The sequence below is a fragment of the Macaca mulatta genome, chromosome 5, assembly GCF_049350105.2.
Source record: "Macaca mulatta isolate MMU2019108-1 chromosome 5, T2T-MMU8v2.0, whole genome shotgun sequence".
Classification (NCBI taxonomy): Eukaryota; Metazoa; Chordata; class Mammalia; order Primates; family Cercopithecidae; genus Macaca; species Macaca mulatta.
In genome coordinates, this window is record NC_133410.1 from 51743464 (window position 1) to 51751509 (window position 8046).

Here is an 8046-nt window from a genome sequence, read left to right on the forward strand (position 1 = left end):
AAGAGCTCAATAGACATTCATTCAAACTTGTAAACATAGTAAAACCTGGCTTGCTTGCATTTCTCTCAACTGAAAATTCCTATTAACCAGCATCTTTCCTCATCCATCCTACTGGGATACATGATTTTTATGCTGGTGAACCTGACACCCGGAGAGACACTGAGGTGCCTTCTGAATCATCAAATAATTATGAAACCTTCAGTAGACCTTCAATGTTAATTGCAATTTATGACAGCCTAATTTTTTGAAAAATAGTAATTCATATGTTGCAGAGATGATAATTAATTAGAATAGTTGGCTAATCGGACTGCTCTATTTCCTGACCATACTGAAGTACAGAGTTTACAATAACTGTAACATGGGATCTCCCTCTAAGAACCACAAAGGAAGCCGGGTAAATGAAAGTAGTGTTCTTTATGACTTGACAGGCATAAATTACCCAGAATTAATCATTCTGGGCAAATGACAATTTCCAAAGGTTGATTCTTCAACTTCTACATTCTCTTGTAAACTAAATGAGAAGAGAAAATAAGTACGTTTTAAACATAGATTTCACTCACCTCTTAAGACTTCCCCATTTCTAGTTATTAAGGCTATTGTTGATAACTATTGGCTCTTAGCAGCAATGGTGAGTGTCTTTAAAATCAAATTTTGGATGATGTTTTATGGAACTTTTTCACAAACACCAGAGATTTCTTCAAGAGGGTGTCAGTGCAGTAGATTTAGTTGTGTTAATTGGTCCATCCTAAATGTTTTATTAAAGTGATAAGATCTTAAATCAATTAAGATTAACGTGATGACTAAAAAAAGTCTAAGTTCTTAATTATGGGATTGTAAAAAATATTTAAATTGGTATTACACTCAAGTTCACTGCAGAGAATCTAGTAAATTAAGGAATATATCAAGAAGAAAATAAAAATAATCCATAATTTCATCACTCACAGAGAAATATTATTGCCTTTTGGTATATTTCCTTCCATTTTGACCCTAATGTATACATATACATGTAAGTATTTTACAAATTTAGAATATGCTACATATACTGTATGCTGCTCCCTACCAACATTACCTACAGGCATTTTCTAGGTCATGAATTATTCTTTTAAAACATACTAGGTTTTGATTATATGTACCTTAGTATATTAAGTCACTCTCCTGTTGTTTTTATGCTTTACAAAGTTTAGCTTTATAATGCTGTAACAAGTATCTCTGTTCATTTGTTTGGCCATCTGTTTGTCCATGTATTTATTTAATCAGTTTTTATTGAGTAACGTGTGCCAGGCTTTGGGCCATGAGCTAAGGATATATCATTAATCATCACCCTAGTAAGAGTTAACATATTACTATTATGTAGTATGGACCCGGTCCTTTATTAGTATTTGTATAATAATTATATGAATATAATCATTCTAATAAATAAGTGTAATAGTATTACCTAGTTAAGTTCTTATGAGGTATTATTATCCTTGTTTTCCAGATGAGGCAATTGAAGCTTAGAACTGAAGTGACTTGCCCAAGATCACTCAGCTGGCAATTGGCAGAGCCAGAATTCAAGCCCAGGCAGCTTGAGTTCAGTCCCAGTCTTTTAACCATGGTGGTTACTGTGTCAGTAGAAAAGACACTCACTTGCCCTTACAGACATGAAACAATTTTAAATGCAAAAATCTTTGGGTAATTCTCTCGTTATTTTCTTAGGATAAATTCTAGAAATGGAAATACTGGGTGAAGGAATATGAACAACGCTTCTAGTAAATAATACTGCAGTCACAGTCCTAAATGGGGAAAGACCACAGATGATAAGATTATTTTTTGGTTGGCTTTCCTTTCTTTTCTTTTTTGTCCTGGGTTTCTGTCCTTGCTCTACCAATGACAGGAAGACATAGACGTGGTAGTGATTCAGGCCTAGGCATGCCCTGGAGAAAGTCTGGGCAATGCTCTTGCTGTTTAGTCAGGGCCAGTGGGTTGCTGCCTTTCAGACATGTTTATTTCCTCTACAAGATGCAAGACATCACAGAGGAGGGGGCACGGGGAGAAAGAAGCCATCAAGGAATGAGTCTAGATTGCAAGTCATGTATAGCCTCTTAAGATGAATGTCGCCACAAGAAAATGCATCTGCTCAGTAAAAATCGGGTTCAGTTAAATATATATATGTATTACATTATATACATATATACACACACACACACACACATATATATAATAGCTGTTCCTTGCAGAGCAGGGCTAACTCCTAGGCAGTGTGCTCAAAGTCAGTCTAAAGACTTAAAAAAATTAATTAGTATTTAGTACAGTCCCCCTTGTGCCTAAACCATAGATTATTCATATACGGCAAGTGACTACCTGTAAATATTCCCCGTGCTCCTCATTATTGCACCCCCCTTCTTAAGTCCCTCCTTCTCAAAGGAACATCATCTGTCCTTTGTCTTATCTCCTAGTGCTCAGCACAGACTTGATTGATGGCTGTTCTAGGTTTGATTCCTGGCTCTGCCATTAACCCTCTGTGTGGTCTTAGATTGATTCTCAGTTTCTCCCCTTTAAAATAATAGAGCTGTAGTGTCAATCAAATGAAATGCCATGTGTAGACAAATAAAATAGCTAATCTTTATTGAGTTCTTATTATCTGTATCACAAAATAAAACACTGTTCTAAATGTTTTAAATACACACTTTTACTTATTCCTCAAAATAATCATGCGGTAAGCAGAAGTCTACGTAGCTCTTATGATCTTCACCCTGGAATTACTTCTGTGATTATATAGTACATGGCAAAAACAACTTTGAAGATGTAACTAAGGTGACTAATCAGCTGACCTTAGAATTAAAATATTATCCAGGTGGGCCCAATATAATCACGAGGCCTTTAAATGGTAGATGTTTTCTCTGACTGTTGGCAAAAGAGGAAGTCAGAGAGATTTGAAGCATGAGAAGCACTCAATGCGGTTTCTCCTTGAAGATGAAGGAGGCCACATAAGGAGTCCAGGAAGCCTCTAGAAGCAGAGAGTGGCTTCTGGCTGACAGTCAGCAAGAAAACAAGGACCTCAGACTTACAGCTGCAAGGAGCTAGATTCTCCCAACAACCTGAAAGAGTTTGGAAGTGGCTTCTTCCAAGAAACCCTAGGAGAGAGGCCACCCTGGTTGGTTTTACCCTTGGTTTTAGCCTTGTGAGACTCTAGGCACAGAACCCACATGAACCCACCAGACTTCTAATCTACAGATCTATGAGATAATAAATGGGCATTGTTCTAAGCTGCTAAATTGTGGTAATTTGTTATGATAGCAATAGAAAACTAATATATACCATATGTGGTAGGTACCTTTATTATTAAACCCATTTTGCAGATGAGAAAACTGAAGTACAGAGATGCAAAGTCACTTTTCTAAGTTTCACATTTATTATGTCTTAGGCAATTTTGTGCTGCTATAACAGAATACCACAGACTGAGTAATTCATAAAAACAGACATTCATTTCTTACATTTCTAGAGGCTGGGAAGTCCAAGATCAAGGCTGGCATCTAATGAGGGCTGCTGTCTTCTTCCATGATGGTGCCTTGAATGCTATATCCTCTGGAGGGGAAAAATGCTGCTGCGTCCTTACATGGCAGAAGACAGGACAACAGGGGTGAACTCCCTTCATCAAGCCATTTTATAAGGGCACCCAATCTCATTCATGAGGGCGGAGCCCCCATAAATCAATCACTTCCCAAAGGCCACACCTCCAATACTGTTGCATTGGGGATTACATTTCAACATGAAATTTGGACGGGATGAAAATGTTCAATTCATAGCAGTATCAGAAACGGGATTTAAATGGAGGTAGTCTGTCCCCAGAGCCCATGTTCACCCTAGTGACGCGGTGACTGAGACATTCATAGTACTGATTACATATTAGCTCTCTTCCCTTTTTAGTATAGCCCAGGGGTACCTCGCTGCCACATTTCTTGATTTTGCTGCTGGGGGTTAGCTGGTGGTGTGGTAGGGTTCTGGAAAACACAGAATAAAAATAACATTAGTTTTAGTCATGGGAGCAGGTCTTTTTGTTTTATAACAAACCTGAATATTTTGTAGGTTAGAATGCAGAAGATAAAACCAGATAGCAGAAAAAGTTTGAGAAGCACTGAGATGATGTATTCAAATTAATTTAGTTTAACATCTTTCCTTCCTCTTTTATCCCTTAAATTCACAGTGAATTTGTTGCACCAGCTAGAATTCTGGAATGGCAATTAAGGAAATTGGGACTCAGCTCTTCATCACCATCCATCTTCTATTCATCCCATCCAACGAGCATTTATAGGGTGTCTACTCCCTGTCTTGGGTGTCATGATACAGGATGACTTGAAGTAATGAAAACTTTTCCAATTCTGTTTCCTTGCATATCAAATCAGGTGATTTGACACAACTTTCTCTAGGGTCATGCCTGTCACCAAATCTAGTGTTTTCCCAGTCCTTGAAAGTTTATGTCCGCAGTTTTTACATAGTAGGGCCATGTTTCTCAAAGTAGAGCCTGGATACCATCTACATCGGAATCTCCTGAGATGGTCCAGGATCAGAATCAGAATCGCTGATTCGGAAACATGGATTGGGGGCCCAAGACCTCTCACTTTAAACAAGCTCTATAGGTCGTATCATTCTTATGAACGTTAAAGCTTGAGATATACAGCTATGGGGGTGCAGAATAAATACACAGTATAGGCCTGGTTCTAAAAGTCTTTTTTAATGAAAATACATTAGCTGGGTGTGGTGGCAGGCACCTGTAATCCCACCTACTCAGGAGGCTGAGGCAGGAGAATCGCTTGAATCCGGGAGGCGGAGGTTGCAGTCAGCCGAGATCGCGCCGCTGCACTCCAGCTCGGGCAACAGTACGAGACACCATCTCAAAAAAAAAGAAGAAAAACAGGGCCATCAGGGCCATACCTGTTCCAGTCTCCATGCCGGTCCTTGGCTCTCCCGGCCGGAGCCAAGGACAGGGAGGGAGCTGTGATCATGGAGCGTATCCGGCCCAGGCCCTAGTGCCTACAGTCACCTTTCCCCTTTTGGGGCTTACCTGGGTCTGCCCTATTCACTGGCTTGGGATAATGTGAGAACAGGAGGGTGAGTTCCTCCTCCGAGGCTTAGGGAGCCTTTCCCCTTTCCCAAAGGAAGGGTGGGGCGGCGCCGGCCGGTGCAGGAGCCCCTGCGGGCCGCTGGCGTCTGGCAGCAGCGACTCTCCCGGGTCAGTCGGCAGAGCGAGGCGGCTGCCTTTCCACCTCCGTGAGTACTGCCGAGGGGAAAACTGGGGAAGTGGGTCAGCCCGGCGGCTCCCATCCACAGACCCTCCCCCGCCCCAGCCGCCCGCTCTCCCGCGGAGCTTAAGGAGTCTGCTCCCGCCCGGCGGTGTTGCCCGAGTGGCCCTGCCCAGGGGCGGGGCGGGCCGGTCCCTGCGCCAAGGCGCTGCGCCCGCCGGCTGCCCTTGCCCACACGCGGCACCCATCCTGCGGCGCGGTTGGCCCTCCCGCCACCCCCTCGGCGGGGCCCTTCCCTTTACTATGGTAATAGTGACATTCAGCGGGAAAGGCTAGCACGGCGACGGCGCCCCGGCTCCCGCAGAACGGACGCTCGGGCCGCGGAGGGGGCTGTGCGCCCTCGTACCGCTGGACGCCGGGGGCGGGCGGCCGCCGCGCTCTCCCCGCCCGGCCCGGCCCCTCCGCCGCCGCCGCGGGGCCGCCCCCCGAGCCACGGCCCCGGCTGGCGGGCGAGCTGCGGGCAGGATCCCAGCGCTCGGGCTCTGGCGCGGGGAAAGGACAGAAACGGCGCATCGGGAGGGACCCTGCCTCACCGCTTGTATATGGCAAAGTTTCTCACCGAGCTCCTGGGCTGCACGTTGCCACGCAAGGGCGCCTCTCCCATGTTTGAGGTAGGTGGAGGGTGTGTCCCCTCAGAGACCCCTGGCCGGCCTGGGGGTCTCCGCAAGTTGACACGTGTGCAGACTCACCTACCTGGCCATCGGGCGGGGCGGGCGGGGCGGGGCGGGGCAGGGGAGGAGGGCGAGGAGGAGAGCTGGAGCTCTGGAGCCGGGTTTCTCGCGCCTGGACCTCAGTGAATCTTTTTTGTTTTTTTTTTCCCCCACCCCAGTTGACAGGTGAACAAGTTTTCTGTCAATCTGGCTGAGTTCTACCAGTTGCTCTTTACCTAAAATGCCAGGGATGTCTAAAAATGAGCATTATCCTGCAGTCCTCTTTGCTGCCTACTTTGTTTTTTTCTTTTAGTCTGAAAAACAGAAAAATCTTCCAGTCAAAAGGTTTCCACCTTCTTACCTCCTCCAACTGCTCCCCTCCCCCAATCTCCAGCACAGGGCAAACTCCACTAAAGTTAACTTGTGTCTTCTTCTGTGAGTGAGTGAGATACACTGGGGATGAGGAGGGTTAAGAAGAGATTTGCCAAATCAGGTGAACAAACGGCAACTCCTAAGGCGGGTTCATCTAATTGCTCACACCTGCCTGCGGTGGCAATGCCGCTGCTGTGAGACATCTCCGCACGGAGTCATTTAGGAGGCGGCTGGCTGGCTGGCTGGCTGGCTGGCTTTCCTATATTGATCACTCAGTAGGGAGAGTTTCATACTGTACAACCTTTCCCCGCCCTCCTTATCTCTACAGTGAGAACAGAGAGTGTCCTTTGTCTCTCTACCCTGCCCTCGCTCTAGAGACTGCCTGACACGCCGTCCTGGCCGAGAGTGCCCAGGGGTTGGCCAGGTTAACCAGTGCTGCAGTCTGCGTTGCACTGCGCTCCTCTCTCAGTCACAGTTACCGTAGCCTGATGACTTTCCAGGCCAGCCACTCCAGGAGCTGCCCTAGGCTTCCCTGTCTGCAGTTTCTTGACTGGCCAGAGAAACACAACTTGGTCTCTTCTCTGGTGAACGCAGGAGTTTGTCCTTCAGCAAGGCACCTCTTCTGGTTCCAGACTCTTCATATGTTCTTTGGCTGCTAGTGAGTCTCTTCTCACCTTTGGCACCTGTAACTGTTCTTACCTTCTGAGATTTTATGGTCACATACCTTAGATTTTGAAGCTCAAATGACCCAACCCATAACCTCTGCTGTGTGACAAAATGGCCTTTAAGCAGGAGATCCCAATAGTAGGTGATAAGGAGGAACTGGGGAAACAAGAGTGGGGTGGGAGAAGTCAGGCTGAAAGGCCTGGGCAGTTGATAGCCTGAAACCTACGAAATAATGAAGAGCCTGGAAAAGTTCAGTTTTCCAGACCTGCAGTGAAAATGAGCTGTCACCTTTGGCGTGCAACATCACTGCCCATTTGCTGCTCTGTGAAGTGGTATGTAGCATTTGGGGATCACTCTGGAGACCTGAGATGCTCCCTTAAGTTGCTTTTCTCTTTGGCTTTCTCTTCACTTGTGTTTAAATTACCAAATGTGCCAAGCGATTTTGGTTGTGTATACTGCCTTTTTGTTATGTATTTGGTTGTATATTCCTGCCCCTTTTATCCTCCAGCCAATAGATGCCCCACCTTGATTTTTCAGAAGGATTGGCTCCCAGTCATTCCAGAGAGGAGGCAGCCTATAAAAACTAGCCAGAGACATATTTAGACAATTAAAAAAAGAGTGGCTTTTGTGTTTGAAGAGTTCCCAGGAAAGGGAATTCCCCCAGTCCTTGGTCATGCCTCATGTCTTGCTCTGTGTTATTTTCCACCCATCTAGAGGTAGGAGCTGCTTGTAGCATCTGCCCACTCTGTCTTTCTACAAAGGATTGATTCAGTGTTGGCTGACTCGACCTAACACGTCCCACCTAGGTATCATTCTTAATCAGTGTTGCTGGACAAACTAAGTAACCTTCCCTTTCCTACCTTTGGGGAAAAGCAGTGCCCACAGATGAACTGATTTAGGAATGTGCTTTGAGGATGCTTGCTTCTCAGGCAATAGCCCCCTCAACACATTCTTGCTCATAAATGACGAAGCAGTCGTTTGGGAAGGAGGGAGAGAGAAATGTGTAAGAAAGATATTCTTAAACCTTTCTAAATATTCGTTTCCAAAAGTGAAAGTGCTAGGACACTTGAGAAAAATTT

The 8046-nt window shown here is 45.2% G+C and overlaps 1 long non-coding RNA gene across 1 annotated transcript; it reads right to left on the bottom strand.

Moving 5' to 3' along the window:
• Window positions 1-2581: 2581 nt before the first annotated feature.
• Window positions 2582-5236, bottom strand: LOC114678305 (uncharacterized). Its single transcript, XR_013417513.1, has 3 exons — window positions 5042-5236; window positions 4761-4870; window positions 2582-3980 (listed from the first exon to the last, which is right to left on the bottom strand). It is a non-coding gene; the product is annotated as an uncharacterized LOC114678305 (long non-coding RNA).
• Window positions 5237-8046: the final 2810 nt, after the last annotated feature.